General features: G+C 39.1%; 1 protein-coding gene and 1 long non-coding RNA gene across 14 annotated transcripts in view; one reads left to right on the top strand and one right to left on the bottom strand.

Annotated features, from left to right (window-relative positions):
- The window catches only part of ZBTB20 (zinc finger and BTB domain containing 20), an 814,580-nt gene that overhangs the window by 679,286 nt on the left and 109,265 nt on the right, over positions 1-26,029 (top strand). Inside the window, exon 1 of one of the 13 annotated variants that reach the window (XM_082460054.1) lies at positions 626-20,268. The exons of 10 other annotated variants lie outside the window; for them this stretch is intronic. The gene's annotated coding sequence lies outside the window, so the exon portion shown is untranslated. Of the gene's footprint in view, positions 1-625; positions 20,269-26,029 lie in introns of those variants that run through there. 2 more of the 13 variants (XM_082460056.1, XM_082460050.1) reach the window with 2 other exon arrangements.
- The window catches only part of LOC309659899, a 99,177-nt gene that overhangs the window by 35,617 nt on the left and 37,531 nt on the right, over positions 1-26,029 (bottom strand). The gene's annotated exons all lie outside the window — the stretch shown is intronic.

Below are 26,029 nucleotides of genomic sequence, written 5' to 3' on the forward strand. Positions count from 1 at the left end.
TGATGTATTTCTTTTTCAGTTTTCAAGAGTTCAGATTTTAGTTAGCAAAAGAAAAACATAATTTCTCTAGGTATGCAAATAGTTGTCTATGCATTATTCTTATCAACGCATAACCTATCTATACGTAACATAATATATCCTATTTGTATCAGGATTTTTTTTGTATAGTAACAAACAAGACTGCCTTGAAGGTACAGATGACCATTACATTCTTTAAACTCATAGTTTTTAGTTCCTTGTTACTCTCCCCAAAATTATTTTTTACAGACCTTAAATATCTACTGCCTTATCTTAGCCCAAGGTGAATTTTGTTGAAACTTAGAGGGAATTTTACTCCACCTCTTTAAGAGTATCCAAAAGGAAAGAGGGAACTATTTTTCGTTCAACAAAAATTTTAGAAGCCCTTTTTTTCCCCAGCAGAAAACTCCAAAACAGCTTTGTCTCAGAACGTTAAACTTGGCATGGATCGGAAATGTGAGTTTTGCTTTGTTTGAGGAAATTTGTTTTTGAAACAACAATGTTATAAATATTTTTAAATTGCCTGCTGAGCATGCGCTGTGTCTGACTTTATTCATAGTTTTAAACACACACCAAAGTGCAGTCTTCTGAATGGCCACAGGTAAGGCTGTTGATTTGTAGGATCTTTCTCAGAGCCACCTTCAGTGAGTCTACTCAGTTTTCCAGAAGGGAAAAGGGCGAGAGCTGAGTTTAAACCTGGATTCCCTTCTAAAAACCATAGAGCAAAAGTAGATTCCCCCATTAAGGCTTGCACATTATACTTAGGGTAAGTACTATTCAACTTTCCTTTCTTATGGGAGTTGCCTGCCTTAACTTTTCGGCTTACTACTAGAAGAGTAAAATAAGAAAAAAATTGAACTCAATGAGGTATTTGACTGAAGTAGAAAATTTGCAGATTTTTAAGGGCATTTATTGTGCATAAATTTGGGGATCCGAGAATTTGCCAGTGAAAAGATAGCAGCTCTGTGCTTACAGAGCAAAGATGTGCTAGTCTGAACATGCCTGATCTCATCTGGAATCGAAAGCTAAATCTAGGTGGGCCTGTAATAATACCAGAAAAAGAACACATGTATCGTTTGTGCAACCTTTTTTTTTTTTTTTTTTTTAAACCAGGCTTCCAAAGGGAATGACAAAGAAGTAGGTTCTCCTCTTGCTGAATAAGTAGTCATACTTTGCTCCAGGAGATATATATTTCCAGTTGTTTTGGGTTGTTTTGTTTCATTTTGTTGTTGTCATCCCTGTGGAAGTATATTCTTTCCTGTCAGTGACTGTTAACACTTTACATTTTTCAGACTGCTTTATCTCCATTAACTCCATTTGATGTTTCCTCACTTGGTTACCTTTTTCAAGTCTGCAATGACCCTCTCAGGCTTTGCAATTCTTATCGATTCTTGCCAGAATATATTTATTCATTAGGTGTTTGTTATAGTTATGGTGGAGATAATCTCATTTTTCAGGCCTTTATAATTATCCAAACAGATTTCATTTTGAGGTGAAATTTCTCATAGCTTTTCTTGACTCAGAACTGAACTTGTCTTGCAGAGGCTTGAAGAAAAGCCAACTAGCCGTTTTTTGAGAACTAAATATTCTAAGAAATGCAAATGAAATTTTTTACAAAATTCATATTGTGCATCTATGCAATGCTTTTCTAATTTTTTTTTCTTTCTATGATTTAAAGTAGAACTTGAAAATTAAATGTTATTTTAAAAAAAGAAAAAAAACTGCCAGGTTAATGGTGATACTTTAAATGCCCAATTTAAAATAATTCAAAGTTTTTATTTCTATGCAACATATCACCTTTCAATGTCAGTCAGTAATACTTTGTGCAAATATACATATATATATACACATACACACACATATAGAGACACAGCTTCACTTTACATTTATATTAATTCTATTTTTACATGAAAGAGGATTAGCCTTAATGCAAACTTTTATTAATTTATTATATTTTATTATTTTCTGTAATTTAAAAATCCAATTAACTATTGCCTCCCTCTGATTATTTAATATATGTATATACTTATTAATGTCTTTTTGTATTCTAATAATTTATCTCAACTTATAAAGTATTTTTATAAGTCTTACATACTCCTGAATTTTATGCAGCTGTATTAACATTCAGGTTTATTCCGATACGATTTGCTTTGTTCCGTATCTGTTACTGTGTTAAACAAGTTTTTTTACTTTCCCAATCTAGAAAGGCTATGGCTATTTTTTCTGTACATTATTTCTATATGTCTTCAGTATTCTGAAGAAGAAAACTTTTTAACCTCATGGTCCCCTGGAAAGCTTTCAAACAAGTAGGAGAAATAATCTTTACCTTGCTACTCCCATGTCTAGTCTGTTTGCTCTCACTGTACCATGCCCCGCCATCAGCAACCCTGAAAACACAACAGTAATAAACATGATATGATAACTTTTCTGATCATAGAACCAGGAAATACCAAAGAAAATTGTGGCATATGTAGGAAAATGCCAAGTGCTTCTCCAGTAAGATCAGCTGTTTTTGTACTTTTTTTTTCTCTCCTGAATTTTGTTTGTGACTTTTTTGGCTTGCTGAAGCATATCCCCATAATCTTATGAAGCCACAGCAAATTCCCAATGCCACAACAACACTGTGCAGCTGGGGAGAGCCCAGAAGAGCTGATCCTGGGTGGCTGCAGACTTCCCGAGCAATGATGTAAGGCGAGAGGAGTAAGTAGGCTACTCTTCCCTTTGCTTCTTACCTGGGCTGCCAACTGGTCAGGTAGAGCGATTTATTTCTGTTGCTTTCCCTTCAGCTATTTGGGGCTTTTCCTTCAATTACCAATGGATTTCTACCTTTTTCCAGGGATGATTTATCCAGCAAAGCATCCCATTTTTCTTTCATATTGAAACATGGAAAGCTTTGGAGATTGGGAAGGGCAAAGGAAAGGGGCTCAGGGTAACTGGGAAATATTCAAAATGGCATCAGACTCAAAGCTGTTTGGGGGTCTGTAACTTTTCCGTTCTCCCCAGAGCCTCTAAGAGGTTGAAAGTAGTGAATGGGATAACTATAGGGTACAAACTGTGATCTAACTGATTCAGTAGATGGAGCTCTTCCCCCTAAGTCTGTATTTAAATTAACGTCCCACTCTGGTTTGTGGGGCTCTCTGTTTCAAGGTGTGTCATACCACACATATAAACTCAAGGGCCTAGATTGCTAAGAAAGCGATTTCCTGACACTTTTCAAAAAAGATGCAGCACTCCGCTTTGAAACACAAAACAGCACAGGGGAGAAGGAAGGATGGGGTGGGAAATGAAGTTTACATATTAAAATTTCTCCCTATGTTTGTTGATATTCTCAAGTGTGAAGTTAACTCCTAACACTATAGACGTGATTATTACTGTAAATGTAGAAAGATGTATGGAACATACAGGATTTGGGCTGTGTTTGTTGCAAATCTTCCAGGCTATCTGAACTGTGCAGATCTCCTCTCATTTGATTCTGCAAAGGAATTTTAATACTGTAATGCAACTGTTTCATCCAATTAGTCTAGAGAACCTGGCTGAAATGTGACAAATTCTGAATTGTGACAGTGCAGAGGAGGGCAAAGCAGCTGTGTTAGGAAGGTGCCTTTATGGAAGCCAAAATATTTTCAGCAATAACTGAAAATAGATCTCCAGTATCTGCTTTAATATGGAAAGAACTACTTGTTTATTTCCGTTTAAATTAATTGAAATGAATAATTGTCATAAAATTTGCGTCAGTGTTACAGTATTCTCAGTACCAATAGGATAAAGTTCAATCATGTCCTTGCCTGGTACCAGAAGAGAAAATGTAGATATTCTGTAGTAAATTATCTTTCTTAGTGGAATGTCTTCTCCCAGATTGGAGATCTTACTGAATATCTCTTGTTAAATCTTGATAAGATCCTTTGGCCAAAGTAGAACTGGGCTTGGCTTTAGTACCAAAAGAAATAGCATTTTTAAGGGACTTGGATTTCCTTTGCATACCACGTGTCTGAGTCCAATACAGTCCAGAAAAACACAGAGGATGAGATGAAATTATTCCTAAGCAGCCGCTGTAGGCCAAACACTGAAACAGTGCCAACCTGGACCAATCAGGCCAGCTTCTCAGAAGATGCATGCTTTTGTCGAACACTTACATGAAGAGAAAGAGGGAGGAAGCCCTTGAAATTGCATTCGTATGAATGATTCTTCACTAATTTCAATAAAGTCCATGGCAATAGATGCAATGATTTTTATTTTTTTGTAAAGAAGAAAATGTCAGTTTTCTTGTCCAGCTAGGGATCTCTGAATGCCGTACTCTGACATCTTTTGAACAAAACTATCCTTTTGAATTTAAGCAAGTGAAAAACTTCTCACAGAGAGCAAAGAGTAAAACTGATGGAAACTCAAAATCAATTCCAAACCCATTTCTGGCATGATGAGAATAACATTTGTGCTGTGTTTAAAGCAGCTTAAAACAAGAAAATGATAAAATGATCAATATACTTAAAGCCAAAAATAACCAGGAGAGAACGATCTGTAATCCATTCCTAGACCTGAAACCCTACACTTTTGATTGAACATGAAAATAAACGAATATATCTTTTATAAGGTGGCATTGTAAGCCTTATAATATAAAGAAATGATGAGATGCCAAGCTTTCAACTCTATTTAAGCTATGTTTTCAGAGTTTAGCCAAACAAAAATTTCTAGACTTAAGCTATTGTAGATTTATTTATTTGTACATACCCTGACCATAGAAAGAGCAAAAGTTGAGGAATATATAGAATGCCACAATGGACTACATTGCCACTTCACAGTCTATGTACGTTCTTTATTTGAAAAAAAAAAAAAAAAGGTTAAAGCTACAGCAAAAAGAATATTTTTTTTAATTTATTTATTTTATTTATTTTAATTTTTATTTTTGGCTGTGTTGGGTCTTCGTTGCTGCACGCGGGCTTTCTCTAGTTGCAGCGAGCGGGGGCTACTCTTCGTTGTGGTGCACGGGCTTCTTATTGCAGTGGCTTCTCTTGTTGCGGAGCACAAGCTCTAGGCATGTGGGCTTCAGTAGTTGTAGCGCATGGGCTTCAGTAGTTTTGGCGCACGGGCTTCAGTAGTTGTGGCGTGCAGGCTCTAGAGTGCAGGCTTAGTAGTTGTGGCTCATGGGCTCAGTTGCTCCGCGGCATGTGGGATCTTCCCGGACCAGGGCTTGAACCCATGTCGCCTGCATTGGCAGGCGGATTCTTAACCACTGCGCCACCAGGGAAATCCAAAAAGAATATTTTAGACTATACCTGAAAGTGAATTAGTCACTGTGGAACAGACTTGAATATTTCTTTAAAAATACCTTGACTCTTGACTAATTTATTAAATTCAACACACACATAAATATAAATCACGCATATTTTATCCTTATTGCTTTACTAGATTGAAAGACTAAGTTGACATCAATACATTTTGAACCTATGGATTCAAGGTCAGTGAAATGCCACTGTCCAAGTTTACAAAAACCTCTCTAGACTTAAGATTTTGCCCCAATGAACGACTTTCTACCAACCTTTCCAGAGTCATTCGACTGGCTAGTTATTTATTGATCAGATAAAATAAAATTGTCCTTCTGGATGAAGAAATCCTGGCTGAAAAATTAAAATGACAACAAATTGCATAAGCACATTTAATTTCGTTGACATAAGGTGCAGTAGGAATGATGATAATTCTAATGAGCACTGTGACGAATGTAACTACAAAGAAGCATGTGTGATTACATCAGGAAGAGTGACCTCAGTGGGCAAGGTCAGTAGGGTGAGACACAGGAGCCATGACAGAGTGGAGGTTAATGATGAAAGTTATTGGAGATGCTTAAAGCTCGTAGCTGGCTGCAAAACTAACAGATACCAAAAAAAAAGAGTCCATGAATTTTAAAAGTAGATAGAAAGGCAATACTTTTCCTTATAGGATATAATCAAGTGTAGAATTCACTTTTGCAGAGAATTACAACAACCTCCTAAGCTTTGGCTGTCCAGTGTGGTAATAGTTGTAAAGAGCTGTTATGCTCATCTGCTTAAAGATTCATATAAGTGTAATTGTTATAGCAACTTGTTATGCTATTGTTTGAAGTTGAAAAGCTCTGCTTTAAGTGTCGACAAAGCAAATGTCAGCATCACAGAATCATAATCATGGCATCTTAGAGCTTGAAGGAGCCTTAGATATCTCAATAAGGGTGAGTGGGTTACCAAACTCTCCAGAAAGGAATACTGAATATCTGGTGCAGGACCATGTAGAATTTTTAACAATATGCATTTTATATATTGTGACTTACATTTGGAAAACACTATTTAATATAAAAGCTTAAAAAACAGAGAAACTAAAGCTCCACAAATTCATCTTGACTAGTGGTGCTATACATTGGATTCTGTGAACCAGGGGTTCTAAATAGAGAAGAGTGGAAATTTTTCAGTAAAGCACAAAATTTTATTTTCACCAAAGGGACAGGGTGTTTAACAGAAGAAGAAATGCTATTTGGGCTTACACCATGCTAATAGGAAAATGTAAATGGAAAAGTGATAAAACTTTCTCAAGATGAGAAAGGCAAATTGTACGAGATCTCAAGTTTTCTAGCTTCTACTCTACACCACAAGCCTGACCCCTAAAACAAATTTTATAAAAATAAAAAGTGGATGATATTCCAGAAGTAATTGAGGAAGAAAGCAAAGTAACCAGGCCCTTAGCGTTCCTATTTCTATACCAATAACCCTACCTTACATGGGGTAGGGGGCAAATATGTGTGGTAAGGATAAGGCATTCTGGGGAATGAAAGAAAACGCACCCACATTGGCACTCCGTGGACACTCTCTGCTGTTAACGTTGCTTCCCTCATGCAACCCTCATATCCCCTCCAAGGTAACCTTGTATCTCATTTCTCTTCTTCCCGCTATCCCCACCAAAAGAAAAAGAAAAAGAAAGAAAGAAAAAAGAAAAGAAAAAAATTTTTTGAGAAATTGTAGTCAGAAAATCCTTTAGAAAGAAGTCCTTCTCCTTAGAAATCTTCCTGTGCAAATCAATGTATCTAACTGTTGTATCAAAATGTGAGTTCTAATCAGAGGGTACTGAGTTAATAAGTTTAAACACATTTGAACTGGGCTCCTCCTTGTCTCCTAAGCGCACACTACATTTCCACACCCCTGTTCTTTTCACCTGGTGCTCCCAAGTATAGACAAATTCTGCCTTCTCTATTTCTACGATACTCTATCTTTTAATGGCTTTTGTCATATTTTCTCGTGTAGATTAGCCATTTGTATGTTTATTTGTAATGTAAGGAACAGGTCTGTGTAATCTGAGGCAATGCCCTTAATTTCACTGGGCCTCAATTTCCACATCTATAAGTAGGAAAATGATAACTACCTTGCTGGGATATTGTAAGAATTCCTGAAATGGAGTATGTAGAGTGCTTAGTACCATGACTAGTGCATGATCATTGCTCAGTATCATTGTTGTTGTTACTACTACTACTAATATTAATATTCCCTTTCCCCTAGTTCTTCCCCAACAGTATTCTTTTCGAGCTCATAGATTGATCTTATTGAGTTCAAAATCTCTTCAAGCAACAAACACAATGACTTTTACATAATAGGAGGTGAATAAAAATATATTGAATCTTTTTGTGCAAGTCCATAGGCCCCATTACTTCCTTACAAAGATCCTTCAGTTCTTTCCTGGAAGTTTAGGATAGTCAGCCCTGGCCAACCTATGGACGCCATAAACGATATCAGTATTGCTCACTGTAGACTGTCGGTGCCGCCTTCCCTTTCAGGTTCCACACAGGCCCCCCAGTCACATAGGATTGCTCTCTGCAGCATCCCCAGAAGTGTCAGCTTATAGTTCTGGTTCCTGTGATTAATGAGCTGGTTACACCTCTGTCTGCAGCCTGAACTAGAAACTTTCACTTGGAGAGCAGGTCAAGATATCGAATTTAATTTTAGTTGCATCTGTTACAAGCCAATTGTGTATTCGTTACATTTATAAATTCCCTCTCCAGCCATATATTTTCATGGCTGTTGAGAGCTCCTGAATCTGTGTTGAATGTCCTTAGATTTTACTTTGGGGACCAGAAAATGAGGCAGTGAGACATTTTTGAGAGCTAGCTGTCATCTTTGGCATTTCTTTCTTTTAGTGTCTAAGCTGGTCTGTTTGAAGAAGGGGGCAAGTATATAATTTTTTATCTAACTTGAATGTGGTATGGTAATTCTGTATCAGTGAGGTCTAGGGTCAATGCAGTTCATCTACACATTTCTGTTTTCCTGGCATGCAACCCCATTCTGTGGAAATGAGAAACTTCTAAAAACTGGAAATGATAAAAGAACTTGAGGCATGTCAGGGTAGAGATATAGCATTAAATACTTCAAGTCAGCTGTAGGCGGGATGGCATACAAGGTGGACTCGAGGTATATATGGGTCTTACTGGTTCTTCAGGGTTACAGTGAATAGTGAGAAAATAAAAGCAGGCAAATCACATGGCCATAGCTGAGGAGAAGCTGACCGTAGGGTGTGCTTAAATCAGGAAGTACGCTGCATCTTAATCAGCCAGAAGTTCCATTTATTTGAAAGCGAGCTGGTATTTGTGAGGGGAACAAGGTCACATTTAGTAGAACTGGTAATTCAATAAAGGGTTCTGACTTTGCCAGAGTAATAGTGTTGGCATCAAGAGAAGAAAGTTTTGCAGATTTCTCTGTGTGCACTTGCCATTACTGGTGTTCCTGGTGGGTGGCTGAATCATCCTGATGGCATTCAACAGGAACCAGCTGCTGAGAATATTAAAATGCAAGCATTTATTCCTCTAGAGAGACAGTAGCATCTGCAAAGTTTCCCTATCTTGATAGTACAGATAATCCCAGGGAGCATACTCTAGTAGTTTTAACTCTCTATTCATTTATACATTTTCTTTTATCATTATCGTCAGTATCTCAAGTTCTAACAGGAGAGAAGAATGCCGGAATCCACACCAGGTTGCAGAGACAGATAGGAAGCACTTAGCCAAGGACATGGGATTGCCTCTTGCGCTTTACCTTGAATTCTGATTCTCAAGAGGAGAAACTGGCATTTTTCTCCCTTGGCTTGCCTTCACAGCAAAGGGCCACCATACTTTTAGTCTTCAGAGCTCCACCACCAGCAGGAAGAGAAGGCCTTGAACTTCCTCACCCTCAATACAGACTTCTTTGGAGCTTTCCTTTTTACTTGTAAAACTTGTGAATTTGTCGCTTTCCTTGTGTGATTTGTTGTTGTCTTGTTTTGTTGAGCTAGCATCAACAGTTGGGGGAAAGGGAGGTACAGAAAGGAGGTTTGGACTCCGTAATCTACTAGGTCTTTTCCATCTCTAATATTTATGAATAATGTATTGAACTGATGGAAAAAATGTTGAATATGTTCGTTATGACTTATATTCACCGGTGTGTTGCCTAGAATATAAACGAGCAAAGCAGTTGCAGCATAACTAGTTCCTTACAATAAAGGTGCTGGTACGACAGGTGCTCTGTATCCTTTCCTATTCTACTGTGTGTCGTCCCCAGACACACACTCTACGTGTCTGAGTGACAACTGCAGACTGGGTACCGGATGGGACGACAGCCAGCCCAAGTTCTGTAGGGAACCGGCACGTTCCTCGTAGAGTCTGGGTCCTAAACAGCAGCAGCTTTCTTGAAGGTCCTGGCTGAGCAGTCTTCTTCAAGAGAAGGAAATCACTGAAGCCAGTTTCACATCACAGATGCTGCTCAGGTGCTGTTATGCTGCAGGGGTTACAGTTCTCATCATCAGGAAAGAAACTTATTTTGTCCCTTCAGTTAAAAAAAATCGGTATGGATAACTAATTTCTTGGCAACATTAGGTTCTAATATGAAGGAGTAAGAGTGGCAGATATTTCAGAATTAACTGTTACTTATCTTCAAAATTTATTATGTTTTTCTCTACCAGTTTTCTTTCACAATTGTGTTTTGTTTAGGACATATTAAAATAAAATTGTATTTCCTAAGTATTTACCAGATAACATTGGGAAATAGTAGCATGACAAGAGGCAAGAAATCTAGGATTTTTTTGTATTCACACAAATAATTAACAAAATAGATAGTAAAGAATTAAAACAATACCAAAATAGTCGTTCCTTGGCCAAATAACAGGCCAATTTTTTTAATCAAGTATAGCACTGTGAGCATGATGCAAATATGTACCAAAATGGAGAAGGACTATCTAAGGTCAAGAACTTAGAGGGTGTAGCCCTAATGTAGAGTAGAGGGCAGTTCCAAGATGCAGCAGTTCACAGAAAGGTGCAACAGAAATGTTTGGCCTATGTCTGAGATCCCAGGAGAACAGCAGGGAATTGACAAGTGAGTTCTGCCTCATAGAAGCCTTTGCTTCTTGTTGGGTCAGTTCAGAGCCAACAGACTAGCTCTTGTGAAAGGTGAGTCCAAGACCTCAGTTGTACCCATATCAACTATTACAGTGACATTAATTCAAACCAACTGTCCCAGCATTATTTATCATTATTACCTTTCAGAGGTGATTTTTTTTCTTATGCTTTCTTAAGAGCTAAAATCCATCCAAATCCATGAAGAGCAAGCATAAACTTAGAGCAGACACATTTATCGCTAGTTTATAATAATCTCAGAGAGGAGGAAAGAGAGGGGGAAAGAAAGTACCGAGGGAAAAAAAAAAGTGTAAAATCTTTTTTCAGGAAAATTGCCTCGCCAAACATTTAGATCAGGTCGCTCAAAAACAATAATGGCTACCCAATTCCAGAGGGGTATAACCTGAGAGCAGATGTGACAGGTTTTTTTTTTCCAGCTCCACCCTTCCTTACAGGACAAATCACTTAACCTGTCTATGTAATAGTGTATTTGTCAAATAAATAGAAAACCATCTATCCTCATCTCCTTCTCAGTGGTATTGCTAAGGCTGATTGTGCACACATATATAAATGTGTATATTATAGCTATATATTTCCAGCAGGAGAATGATTTCAAAATAAGTGAATCAAGATTTTATATATGCATCTGTTGTGAAGGTCAATCACTTTTTTTTTTTTTAATTTTAAGACCTCCTCTACTAATTACCAGTTATTAAAACACTTGAAAATGATGACTGAACGTATATCACCTCTGTGGAATGGAAGACTTTTTGAAATCTAAACATAATTATAGAGATTCAAACACATTTCCATCTACTTATGGACCCTAGTGGCCTTACTCAAGGCAGTACAAACCTATTAAGCAAAAAAAAAAAAAAAAAGAAAGAAAGAAAGAAAAAAGATTAGTTTTGCCAATAAATATCTTTCAAAAAATCCTAAATCAAGGTCTAGTATCAAGGTATAATTCTGGCTGTAGAAGTGAACTAGTTGTCTATATTAGACCTTATTTTTTAGAAAATGGAACAGAGATGTATAGTAAGGGGAGGGTAAGTGTCAGCCTACACAAACATCCTAGGCATCTGCCCAGGCTACTGGTCTGTCCCTACAAGAATAAGGCTCAGTATATATAAAGCCCCTAAGATCATTGGGAAAGAGGTCACATTGATCTATTTGGTGCTGCTGTTATTCTTTTGATGTTCGTCTTGGCTATTTAATCTCTGCTTTCTATATACAGACCTCAGTGGAATGATAATGACAGGAGGGCAGGTGAAGATAAATAAATGTGATTTTTTAGACATGACCATTACCCTCTAATGGCTTTTCTCTGGTCCATTCCAAGCACCCAGGAAAGAGAAACTTAGCTTCCATGGAGAGTGAAGTCATAGCTCCGACTTAGCATAATGAGACAGAAAGAGAGAGAGAGAAAGAGAAAGGGAGCAAGCACACTGTTAGTGAACCCAGTGAGTTTCTGCTGGGCTAAGACCAGGTTCTCCTGTTTCCTCTATTTTTTCCCAAACTGAAAAGAGTTATTGTGGTAATTCACCTGTGTTTCTGAGCCTGAGCACATGCCCAAGACCTGCTCAAGGTAAGCCCAGTAAGAAATCAGGGGTAGGACTTATATCCAGGAAACTCAGCTTCTTTTTAGTAACTTCTGCTTGTTTTGTTTTGTTTTGTTTTGTTTTGTTTTTCAGGGAAATTTGTGTTTTTAGAAAATATGTTTCAATTCCCAGACATTGATATCCTGGGCATCTTTGGGTGGTGACAGAAGTGGGGATTGGTGGCTGTAACAAATGTAGCAGAAGCCAGTGCAGTTGCACTCTATCAAACATGTTGGCAGACCCCAGATCTTTCTGATCCTTACTGCAGAATTCAGTTGCCTCCTTACCCTAAGAAGACAGGGTTAACTGAGAGTTTTGAGAGTGGTGGTGCATCTTTCTTAATTTAGGTCTTGGTGACTATGGGACTAGAATGCCTTGGTGAAAACAATACAGCTAGAGTCAGGACCACCTTCCTGGCTGTACAAACCAAGTGGTCACACCCAGGGCTCACAAGGGCCCTGGGCTTGGTTTAATGCGCTGCTGTTGCTGTCTTGAAATCCTTAATGATTTTTTTAATAACGGGCCCCGCATTTTCATTTTCCCTTGTGCCCCACAGATTATGTAGCTGGTCCTGCCTGGAATTTATCTTTTCCTGGCATGCCAACTGAAGGTATCAGTCACATATCTTCTCTTACTTAAAATGATCCTCTTTCTCGATTCCTCAGAAGCTAATTCCTGTGTTCAACTCTGAAGATTTCTGTCCATACAATATGGTTCAGAAGAACCCATCTCTCCCTCCTTCTTCCAAACACTTTGATATGATTATCATCAAGATGGTCTTGTTTTGTAATCAGAAACTCTGTAGTGGTCTCAGCCAAATATTTTTTTGCTAGAGGTTAATACTTGGGAGAAATAGTTGTAGTAATGAGGTCTTTGCCCGTTATTGGCTCGTTAAAATAGGCTTCAACCATTAAATTGAGATTTAAAAAAGAACATCTAACATTCAGCTTATTTTAAACTAGGACTTTCCAACCACTGTGTGATCAAACACATCAGTGTACTCAACAAACAATTTCATCTCCAGCTCTGGCCTGGGCTTCCGTCCCTCTTAAGCTCCTCCATTGCTGCTGCTGTGTGTTCCACATCTTTCTCATGACCCCTTCTGCCTTCAACTCCTATCAATCCTTTCATCCTTCTTACCCAAAACTAGCATTAGCATGAGGGAGTTCTTCGCTTTAATCTACATATCACATATAATGAGAATGATTCTGCTGAATTTTGTGCATTCACACCCCTGCCACCACCTTGACGAGTGTGAATGACAGGATTGTAAAGTCAGGATCAGACCCCATAGAGGTGCCTGGATTTGTCCTCAGTGATAGTTTGTTAGGACTAGGTCTTAACCAGAAGCATTCAAGGCTCCTGACTCCCAGCCAGATATGCTTGTGATTATTCAGGGCATCCTCAATATTCCCAAAAGATATATTCTAGATGACTGGGTTGTAAACCAGTTTCTAAGCACCCATAACCAGGAGGAGGAGGAAATATGCCAGAGGAACCTAGGAGCTGGGAGAAGGAACCTGAATGGCCACCTAAAGCTAGTTAGCCTCCCTGAACCTATAAAATACTTCCTACCACTAACAGTGTCTCCTGGGTTACCGGGAGGGTCCAGAGAGAGGCTCGTCTGACACAAAGCCTCACTCACATCGAAAACTCTGGAAGGAGAGCCCCTTCCACCTCCCCTCCTCCTCTCCCGTGCCCTCTCTTCCACACCTCTGTTCTCCCTCCCCCATGAAAGGAAGGAAGGCAGAGGAATCTGATGGAGAGGTGCCAGACTGTGCAGTCTCTGTGAGTTTAAATTATAGAAGATTAGAATAACCTTTATTTGCCTGAACCAGGTAGACTGAAGTTTGCAAGTTTTCAAATCAATGCTGACCTCCTGTCTAGTGACAGTACAACCATGGCACAGAGGAAAGGTCAAAAGCATTACTCAGAGACCATGGCATCTCGCAAGAAGTTTTTGCAGTGGTTCACTAGCTCTGGACAAGGCCCTGAGCAAAAACTGCTAAATAGACTGAGTCCTTTTCAGTCATGGCCACTCCCTTCCTCCTCTCCTCTGCCTCCAGGGCCCAGGGTCCTTGTGTTCATCTGATTTTTTCCTTCAGCCTCCCCAGTTCCAAAATTATCCCTATCCCCTCCCCAGCTCCAATTCAAAACTACTTTACACTGAGGTAACCCTCTTGGGATTGAAGTGATTAGAGCATCCAGGCACGAATGGCTTAAACCCCTACGTTACGTTTGCATCTCAGAAGAAGTGTTGGAAATTGAAATGTACCTCATTAACAAGGGGGCTTATGCTCCTTGCCTACAGCAGGTGGCTGTCCCTTCTGAGCCAGACTATCTGCCTAGAATCAGCCGTGTCCTGATACATCTGTACCCACCCGTCCGCTTCTTTATCTTTAGTCACATATGTGACGTGAATTCAGAAAATCAAACTTTCTTCTGGGGGTGGGGTGTGGATGTAGGTTTGCATAGTGAATAATCAAACCTGGGATGATTGCAGAGGGTCTCTCTCACAAAAATATGCCATGGTATCATTTCTTTATATAAAACGAAGTTTCTATCTTGGATAGCCAAGGCTCTAATGGATATGGTTATGAAAGTAGTGTAAATAAGTTTAAAACCCCACTGCTTTGAGATTAGTCAAGGCTCCTATCTCCTGTGAACTCTGAGCATTTTACAAATTTGAATAATCAGTCATCTTGAATTTCCTCTTTTGCACAGGAGGATATTAAGGCTCATATGGGACACAGCTTTTTTTTCCGGGTCACCCAACTCAGCGGCGGAGCTGATTTGGGGGCCCTTGGCCTCTAGGGAAGTTTAGCTTTCCTATTTGATAATTGGGGGAATGCCTAAGACCTCCTCCATCCACTGCTGCCAGCTTCTCCATCTTCTTGTCGTTTCTCTTTACTAGTTGTTGCTCCTGTGATGTTAGAGAAAATGTTAGCAGGAGAATCAAAGGGAGGAGATGGAGCATTAGGGGAACATTAGCAACTATTGAAAAGACATTTTGACCTATTTCTGTAGTTATCAATTTAATAGTATTTGTTGCCAGGAAATGCACTGATGGCGGGTGGGAGGTTGGATTGCACTAGCAGCCTGCTCTCAGGGGCCCTCCAGTTTCAGGAGGTGGTAATTCTAGTTAATAAAAGGGTGAACTTCAAACACATTTTAACCAAATCAAATTGTAGCGGGAAATATCGTATTACTGATGTTCAAGCCGACTCACAGCTGGTAATATTAGTCAGTATATAGGCCCCAAATTCTGACTTTCCAGCATTTTCAGATAAGTTTCTGGCGGTGAGCGAGTCCCCCAGGCACCTTGTTATGCAGGAATAGGAGATTTTTAACTAACATAGGAGCTAGCATAAATGCAAAATTCTTTATTCTTGTTAGACTTTTTATAAGATTGTCAAGATATTCAAATAATATGTAACAAAGCCAAACTTCAGGTGGTTGATAGGAAATCTCCTAGAGCCAGGAGTTTTAATTTTTTTGTTGTTTTGGTTTTTTTCTATGACATGTTGGCAAAAGATAAAAGCGATTCACTCTGCTAACCAGAGATGCTGGGCAGAGTTCCCCCAACACTGATTTCATGCCATGAAAAGCACAAGGCACGGAAAAGAGCTCAGGTTTTGTGTCCTACCACTCAGACTGGAATACCAGCTTAGCCCCTACTGGCTGTGTGACCAGAGGATATTCACCTAGCTTCTCTGAACCTTAGGGTCCTCACATAGAAAATGGGCAAAATATCAATCTTTCATAGTTAGCATGAGGATCGAATGAGATAACATATGTAGAGGAATCCACATATGAAGAAAAACTGATGGGCATAATACCAAGTGTTCAAAAGTGATCATTGTTATCTTCTACCCTTTTTGCTTCTATGATCGGCAAGTCTTTTTTTTTTAGTTAATTAATTTTTTCCCAATATAATACATGGCTTTTAATATGATAATAAAAGGCAACACTGCTAGAGCTACCCTGCAGACTGATCTGGTCAGTCCTTTTCGAGTGAATAGCTGTTGGCCGCTTCACCTTAGCCCCAGTTAGCCTAAACTTCCCTTTATTAGCCTCCTCTGGGTTCATGCAGTCAGACCATAGGACACATTTTAACCAAATCAACTAGACCCCCTGATAACACAGACTCAAGTAGAGATGGACATAGGTGAAACAGCAGATCACATGGCAGCTGGAACTTTCCTTGGCCCTTCCTCACCTGTCCTACTCTAGCTCACCTTAAATTCAGAGAGATGTCAGGCATCTTTCTCTGGGACTGCCTCCTGCCCAGATTTTTTTCTAAACTTTCTCCATGTGCCTGAGTCTCCGTTTTCACAGAGATTAATTCTGATTTGGTTTGCCTACACTTTTGAAGCTCTAAAATCTTTCCATTGTGGGTAGATTGTCTCAAATACTGTATTTGAGGATGGAAAAAGAAAACTCTGCCCAAATGTAAGCACCATTGAATCAAAGAAACAGTATTTTTTTCAATTGCATTCTTTGAGGATCCAGACAACCTTGAATTCTTTACAAAAGCACATCAGTAATGCCATCCTCCCTCTTAAAAAGACACACACACACACGCACACACACACACACACACACACACACACACACACAGAGACCAACTACAGAAGGCCACTATTCATGATGTAAAGGGCTAGAGTGTCCAAGAGGAATAAAAAATTGAAAAAGAAAGTGATTCTATAGCTAGAACCCAGACCTAGAAGTCAGGATACCCAAATTCTGTTTCCTACTGAATGGTAACCTGCCTTCTTGTGTGGATCCCAACATAGCCGCTTCACCCGAACTCCATTGTCATCATTTCTAGGGAGCGTGGATTCTGACTCATCCTCCTAAGGGAGCGTGGGGGATTTCATTTGTTGCTGTTCTGAAAAACATTGTGATTCCTGTACCAATGGCATTTTTACATTTTCCCTCACTTGGAGGGATGAGCCCTGAATTGTACCTCCCATGACGCTGGAGTAAAGACTGAACTTTTCGTAATTGTATAGGAAGAAGATGATGTCATTATGATGCCAACTTCGAACAGGGAATTAATAATCATCTTAATATCTAGGGCTAATGCAGAACCACTGACCTGGCCTATCCACCACATTGACTCCTCTTTCAGCCACGCATGCTCTTGGTCAACATTAATTGCAGGACAACTCAGCTTGAGAGGCGTTATGGATCCAGGGTACATACCCCTCCCCTCATAGCCTAGCTAAACCCCTATGCACACGGATGCCTGGTGCCTTAAAGTTTGATCCAAATCCCTTCCTCTTTGTGCACTGAGCAACTTTAGTAAATCTATGAAAGTGTTGTTGCATAGCCAGGAGGTCTTGCTTCTTCTGAACTGTTGAAGCACTTATTTATATGTCTCATTTGGCACTGATTACGTACTGTCCTGTACTAGAGTATGTTTATGTGTGTCATTCCTCCTACCACTGCACACTGCACAGCAAGCTCATAAATACAGAGATTGTATTTATACAGATTGTATCTCCTTCAGCACCTAGAATGTACCATCAGAAACAAAAGGTATATAGTGAATAATGTAATTTTAATGAATGAAATTAACAATAGCATATAAATATTTGGCAACAAAGTAGCTTTTCTGAGCTCCATAAATGCCTACCCAGAAAGTAGCCTACAGAATATATCATTCAATTATATCTGTAAAGCTCTAGGATTTTTTTTTCCAATTTAGTATTTATAGGTTTCATTCTTCCCTACTCTTCGCTGACAGTATTTTCACATAGTAGGTTTTTAATAAATGGTTTTGATTTATCAATTAAAATCATAGAATAAAGCAGTCATTTCCCATTTCTTTATGTTGAAATATTCATTTTGGTCTCCATCTACATCTTTATCTTCAGACTTTGTCAACACTTGCAACACAGATATCTTGAGTTATCATTCCACATGGTACCTGGCTTAGGCTTAAAAATGGTTACGGTTTTTAATTTGGCTTCTTTATCAGGCCTTTTACAGGGAAGAAGGAAAATCTTTTTTTGTTGTTTTTTGTTTTTGTCTCCTCCTCTTCCTCATAGGACTGTTACATAGTTGAATGAGAACTAGTCTATATAAAAGCATTTTAATTTCTGGAACAAATGTAATATCAGATTCATAATGTCAGACTGGGGAAGCTTTGGCATCCCAGCCCACCAAATGATTTTGAACATCCTATGCGTTGAGCTTATTCGTGGACCTGAGAGGTGAGGGGATTATTACTCTAAGCTTTTACGTTAGGTGCGTAAGATCTGTACCAGCTGCATCGACCGTGTCCTCAGCCTGAATGAGACAGCCGATTGCATAGACCCTCTCCAGCCATGCAAAAGCATCACCATTACTCTCCATCCTGATTAGATCCTACACTTCAGCCACACAAAATGATCTGAAACCAGTCACTTCCGTGCTAGGTCACAGAATTCCAAAGTAGGTATATTATTCCAATTGTGCCTCGGTTCTTCCTCAGAGAGTCTGCCTCACAGAAAGCCAGGGGGGCCGGTCCCTCCTAGGCTAGACGTTCTGTTGAGTCATGTTTACTGTCCCCCTCAGAAAGGTTCCAAAAGCAAATGCAAGAGGTTGCCGAATGCAGGGACATGTGGCGTGCATGCTACTGAAGTGACAGGCATAGCATACACCTGCTTTTTGGCTGTGGCAGGCCATCTTGACTGTGCCATGCCACAAGTTAGCATTTTGGATGAGCAATTGCCATTCTGTTGTTTTCTTCTCAACACATGGTGTTCAAAAACAGTTAAAAGAAAACTGTACCCATTTGCTCATCCCAGAAATCTAAAATTTCAAAGAAGCATGCCAAATTAATTTTCACATAATATTTTCCAAGCTTTTTCTTTGCACTGAGAAATGATATTTCACTTTTTGAACTCTTGGTGTCCTGGCCTGAGGTAAATGGGTGCAGTTTCTCTTTAAATGGCGTTAAACATATCAAAGCAGGATTATATCTGTCACCATCTTTTTTTTTTTTCTAATGGAATCAAAATCCTTCAGGGAGTGTCCCAAATCCACATTAATGTCTTTGAGTGCTAATGTTTCCACTGGGACTTTTACATTAGCAAAATACAAGTGTGTGGTTTCCGCCCCCCTCTGCTGTCTGTCTAAGAAAGAGCCGACTGCACCTCTGTTATTCTCCATGGCCTTCAGCTAACCCCCATCAAGGGGGTAGAAGAGGATGCTTCCTTTTCTACCCTTTCCCTCCTCTGTGTGGCTCCCCAGAAAAGCTAATATGAATGCAGTTTCCAGCATGGGGGAATCTTTGGAATCCCAACCTTGAATTTTATTCAAAAAAGACTAACTGCAGTAGCCGTCAATACTATCTATTGAGGGCCTATTACAACTTGAATTTCACCTTTGGTTCTGAGTGTGGAAAAATTAGGCAAACCCCCATGATTTCAGGACCTTGCCATCGACATTTTTGTTGTTGATTTGGGCATATCGGTCATGTGTCCTTATTGTTGCAGTACAATTCCTCTCCACCTCAATCCCTCTTTTTTATTTCTTTAGCAAAGCAATTAAAGTGACGTGTTGTAATCATGATTATCAAGTGGCAGTGGAAGATTGCGGTGTCAGAGATAGATAATTAAAATAAATAATTGTGACATAATAATAAATAATTAAAAATTCTTGCATCACATTTCATCTTAGAATGCACCTTTCCCTTGCATTTGGATAAACCCTGGGAAGTTACAGTATTTCGAGAATAATTATGTTTACATGTGGGGTGGAAGGGGCTGGAAAGCTCTCTAGTATCACTCTCCAACCCCTGTCCAGCATCTTCCTTCTTTCAGCGCCATCCTGGCCACAGAAAGCTTGAATTCTGCAGCTGATGCGCTGAGAGAGCCATCCCTGGAGAGCTGGGAGCTGTGTGCTTCTAAGCTGGCTCTTTGCATACTTTCACTTTCTGGAGCACTCTGGAGAACGAACGGCACTACTTCCTTAGCCACTCTTCCTATCCCTCCCTCTTTCTTCGTTTTCTACACCCTTTCCTGCTTTTCTTTTCTTCCCTTTCTTTTTCTACCTCTCATGCAACTGGGTGGAAGCTTGAACTGGAGTGTGTGTGTGTGTGTGTGTGTGTGTGTGTGTGTGTGTGTGTGTGGATGGTAGAGTGCAGGGAGGAGGGGATCTCCTGATGCCTGAGCCTACCTCTAGGAAAGAAACTCGGTGTTTTTATTTAAACAACCTCTCCCTACAGCTAAGCCTTCATATGTGGAAGAAAAACTCAAACCTTTTTCCCTTTCCACACTTTATGAAGACAAGGTAAGCGGAGGCAGTGACAATGTCAACCCTGGATTGAAAATGAAGCCTTTGTGCACAAACTATGTGCTCACCTTTAAATACTTTCTGAGGAAAAATCCCTGTCTATTGGCAATTATTGGAGAATTGATTGTGCTAGATTTTTGTGGGGTTATGCATGTTTTTCCGGTATTGAAAGAGTCTGGGGATTTTTTGTTTGTTTGTTTATGTTTTTAAGCATTAGTTGCACAAAAGCTTTGCAGTATCAGGTAGACTGTCTTCTATAGCCGAAAAAAAAATACACTTTTGTACATGAGTCATTTGAATTTTCTATATTTAATATTCTTTTTGGTGGGTCCAATGTCAGTTTGTTCATGTTAGCATATTTAAATGTCAAGGTGGTAGAAAATGTGTGTTTATATTTGTATAAACTTCTTCACACAATTTAGCAGCATATAGCAGACACTCACTAAAAATATTTTCCGATGGCATTCATAGTTGTTTCACCTCTGGGTTTCCCTGTCAGCAAACTTTGGCAAAGAACACAGGTTTTGTAGCTGGACAAACTTAGTTCCGTATATGAGTGTCATAAGGTAGTTTCTACTTTGCAAGTCCGGTTAAACCACAGTCTTGCTGTGCCTCAGTTTCTTTACCTGAAGAAAGGGGTATGATAATCTCTACTCTGGAAGGTTTTTGTCAGGATTAAGTAAAATTATATATGTAAATCCCCTAGCATAGTGTCTGAAACATGGTAGGCACTTAAATTTATTATTTCTCTCCTCCCTTCTTTTTAAGAGAAATGCCTGGGTGATATGATCACTTCTTTGGTCTTAAGCTTACTATTAGTGATTTTTCTTCATATCCAGATTACTTGAACCAATCATATTCGTTAGGTTTTAGCCACTCAATTTTTGTTCATCTCAAAGGAAATCATTCTGCTGTGCTATATATACTAAAATATAACTGTTAGTGAAATGACTTGGAGATTAAGTAGTGTGTTGGAGCTAATAGACGCGTGGCTCAGCCAGGTTCTTTGCTTTATCCCCAGCTCCACCCTCATCCTTGACCTAAATACCCTCTCAGAGGCCAGTCAGGAGCAGGAGCAGAGCAGCAAGGCCTAGAAAGCCCCGTTTCTGAGCTACTTAGGGCAGTGAATTCGGGGTAGAGTCTGAAGGGAAAACATGTCTAAGTGCACAGAACAGCTGAAATCAGTGGCTCAACCTTTAGGTTTGGGATACTAGAAACATTCCAAATTATTTCTAATCTCTGACTAATATGTAATGCCTTCTCTCTTGATTCAAAATTAATGATTAAGTTTTACATTCATCCAATGGGAACAAGTTTGACTACTCGATTATTCTACGTGATTGTCACAGATGTAAAATTCTTTGAGAATTTTTTGTAGTACTTGCACATAGTTGGAGCTCAATAAATGTTTGTCAAGTAAACAAATTTAGCCTGCGGCTTCTTGACCATCATAGTGGCCATGATAGTGACACAGGATCCTATTTTTACTGTCCAGCAATATATTTTATGTATATATATATATATCTGTATCTGTAAATCTCTCCCTCTGTGTGTGTATGCGTGTGTGTGTGTGTATATATATATATGTGTGTGTATATATATATATGTGTGTGTATATATATATATATGTGTGTGTATATATATATATATGATTGTGTAAATGAAAGGCCTTAAGGGACCCAGTTCCATTGGATCACTGATAGCCCTGACTCTATCTGTGAATTCCTTTCTGATAAAATTGCCAGCTGCATAATTAACTCTGTGATCATTGACAAGTCCTCAGTTTCATCATTTACAAAATGACTAGATTAAATAATCACTAAGGTAGGAAACCCTTCCAACTCTATAATTCTATTTTTTCTCTCCGGTGAGAAATGATGTGTGTTTTTGAGAGGTGTGCTGTTGTTTGAACTTCGTGCAAGTTTTTCCCCTAGTGCAAGAATCACAAATGAAATCTACTAGGGGGGTGGGAATTTGTACTTGCTTTTTAAACTCAGAGCAGCCATTGAAATTGGTGTCTTTTCTTTTCAATTACTTATCACTTAGATACAGGGATTCAACGGGATGGGGCCAGCCTGACCCCCAGAGGAGCCTGCCCTGCTTCTGTTACTTCAACAAAGCAACTGAAAGCTGCTCAGATCTCCACTTCTGGAATCCTTAAGGACTCTTCCGCTTTGGTGGAAGTGAGGCCAGCCAGTTCTAGTCTGTCTTCATAGATGCTTTTCTAGACTCTCAGGATAGCTTGATATTAATGACAGTCTGCCCAGTCTGTCTTTTAATACCTGCATATTTAATGCTGTGTGTGATAGAGCCTAATTGTCCCCATCAGGAAAGTAGGTGTTCATGTCATTAATATGTTCATTTAGTTCTTGAAAGAGTAAACTGCCAGTATGGTACAGTACTTCTGGGTTGTTTTGGGGTTTTTTTTTTCTCCTCCTTTTACAAGAAGAAAAAAAGACCCTAAATTGTGCCTTTGGATTAACATCTTCTCCTTTTACATTTGAATTTCAAAATCCTCTTTAAATGAGCAATTCTCAAGGTTTCTATTACTGACAGCTGCCTTTGGGCTTGTCCCGGGGACTTTATGGTGGGCATTTCTTCCTTTCAGCTCTTTGTGAACATTCTGTGTCCTGGCCCTCTCTCAGAGTCGCACTAGCATTCCAACAATAACTTCTCCCCTCGTTGGCCCTTCTTGATTACCAGAAGGACCATGCTGCCTCTATTGCTTTACCTCTCTTGCAGATGCTCCCACCTTCCTGAAGCAAAAGTCTGAACGTTTAATTTCTTACATGATAAATTTTGATTAGCACCCAAGTATTAGATTTTTATGAGTGCTAAGGGCAAGACCCAGGCAACAGTCACCAAATCTTATTTTTAGACAGCTCCTTTACAGTAGAAAGGTACAGCACTTGGGGGAAGCCAAGTCTTACACATTTGAATGAAAGAACAGGGTTGTTGCCTCGTCTGTGTCAGGATTGCCTCCTCTTCGGTCTGCAGTTCAGTCCTGCTTCGGTTTAATTAATCCATTAAGGTCAATCTTAACCCTAGTCAGTAATGATGGAGGGGCTCACCGGAGCCATCTAGAATGGGGGATTAGATGGATAATGATTTTTGTGCTGATGATGTGTTCTGTCTTTTTATATAGTTGGTCCCGTGAGGGACATATTTCTTCAGTGTATTCCTGCTGATGTTCTCAAGACAGATATATTACAGAGAAATAAATCAGACTAGGAGATTTTGCTAGTGTCTCATTCTTGGTGTGTAAATTTAGTGTTTTAAAATCAAAGCTATTTTTAAAAGTATATCTTTATCAATATACTATTAAATAATCAAGAGGATGAGAGAAATTTGAGAAACTCTCATTTGAGTATTATTTTTTATTACACTTAGATGCTGTTATAGAATATTTATGTTAATAGTCTTCTTCTGATTACTCCCTCCTCCAAGAGTAACCTGTTTAAGATGATTCCTCCTCAACCCAATTCAACAAGTGTTTACTGACACCTACCAAATGCAGAGCAGTTGACAGTTCTCAAAAATCAGGAGACTTTAAGTAGCTTTATGTGTCTTAAAGTAACAAAACAGGATATATATATATATATATATATATATATATATATATGTAAGTATTTGAAATCAAGACCTAAAGTTACAACACAATAAATTAATCAAACTGTATTGGTTGAGTACCCACTATACTTTTCCTAACATCAATGGAATTTATAAGCAATTACAGTATACATTTAAAATACAATAAATTTTTTAAAGTGTGGTAAAGCAGCTAGGGTGATTTTTACCTTGTTTTAGAAGGTTGGCAATTGACTGACAGTAATCTTGGAAGTCTCTCTAGCAGAAGCAGCATTTAAGTTATCATTTGAAGGAAGGAGAAATGTTCTTCAGTGCTGAGGAATTATTCCACAGATGCAGGCTTATGTGGGAAAGGTTCAGAGATGGACTTTTCTACATAAAGGAAAGACTCTCAATGGGAAGAAGCCAGAAGGCAAAGGAGATTTCCTTAGTGGATATAGGGAGGCCTTCGTGACACCATTTTCTGACAAATTAGATGAGCAAACCTGTAAAGGGCTTTCAGTGCTGGTAGTTTGGAATTCATAACTGATCTGAAGTAGGATAGAAATCGACTGGAGGACTGAAGAGGGAACTCTGATAATCAAACCATTGAGAAGATGTTTGGAGTGAGGAGGCAATTTTCATATCCTAGGTATGCTGTGATCAAGAACTAGCCAAGGATAGTAGAAAAATTGTATGTTTAAGATCATTTTAAGAAACTTTCTATATTTGGTAACTGGCTATATATAAGAAGCAAAATATTTTAAAATGTGAAAGTTTAGCGGAAGTTTGGGGCATTGGATGGTGTCATGGACTGTGGTTTCATGGCATTTGGATAACAGAATGATTTAAAAGGAGAGGAGGCTCTGTAGGGAATTTGAGGTGCTAGCAGAACGTCCCATCAGAGGTGTTCCAAAGAAGAAGTGTTTACTAAATTAACTTAGTTAACCAAAACTAAGAGAGGTAGATTATAGGAAAAGATGGATCAGTGTATCAACCCCTCAAATGCACGAACATAAGAAGAAAAAACTATTGAGTCTTAAGATGATGGCTTTCGAGGGACAGCACAGTTAGAAGATAGTAAAGGAACATTGAGGGAATAATTGAAGGGATAAGATTGAGCCAAGATTTTAAACTACAGAAGGCAAAGACAAAGTAAGAAACCATTTTGAAAAGGATTTTGGGGAAACAGAAAGAAACTGAAGGAACCTTGCAGAATCTTCTCAGCCAATGCCCAAATTCTGTGCATGGGAAAAAGGAAGCCTCAAAGAGAGAAGTGGTCATGTTAAGCAGAGCTAACTTGTAGAAGAACCAGAACTAGGTCATAGGGGTCTTTGATCGTGGTCACGTGCTGCTTCCGCTGTGCTGTGCTGCCTCCGTGAAGGACCTGTCCCATCACTTCTTGTAAATGTCATGACTTAAGCAAAGAAAGGCTGAATTTGTAGAGGCCAGACTGACACAAACAGACGTGTGTAAATCCGTTGATAAGAGAAAAAGAGAGGGTGATGCTGAAATCTCCATCACTGTTTCAGCTCTGGCCAGGGTGGTCAACAGAAGAAGGGGAATGAATAGTTTTGAGTATTTCAGAGCAACTTCTCATTGCCTGCCAAGTATCAGAATCACGTGTGTAAGCAGGTACGAGATGCACAGCTACACAGTTTTGCAAGTGTAGAAGCATATTTATGTTTTGTTTAAATATCAACTCTTTTCATTTTCATATTGATTCTTAATATTGAGGGAAAATTCTAGGGGTTGCATGTTGAATTAAAATAATTAAAACTGAACCTAGACTCAGTTGGTTTAAAAAAAAAAAAGACTGAAACTGAAGAATCCTTCACTGTAACCTAAACTGAGAAACTGGTTTGCTTTGGAACTTGACTGGCTTTCTTCAGTACAGCCATGCAAAGACTTGGCCAGTGCTATAGTCCAGAAAACATGTCGTGCTTTGCTTGTTAAATATTTTTAAATTGGCCCCTTTTCTTCAGGAAGACCTCCTAGGTTTTGCCTGAGTAAGGACCATAAAAAATTTGAGTCCGTGCTAACTACAACTGTTAAGGTCTTGTGAGAGATGGAGGAGATTCTGCGCAATTGTGACACATTGAAGGGGGCTCCCCTGCATAATGTGATCCATGTCTTTCGGAATAGAGCTTTGCTCCCATGTTAATACATTCTGGAAATTGCTCAAGAGGCA

Source organism: Balaenoptera physalus, assembly GCF_965194825.1.
Source record: "Balaenoptera physalus genome assembly, chromosome: 4".
Lineage (NCBI taxonomy): Eukaryota > Metazoa > Chordata > Mammalia > Artiodactyla > Balaenopteridae > Balaenoptera > Balaenoptera physalus.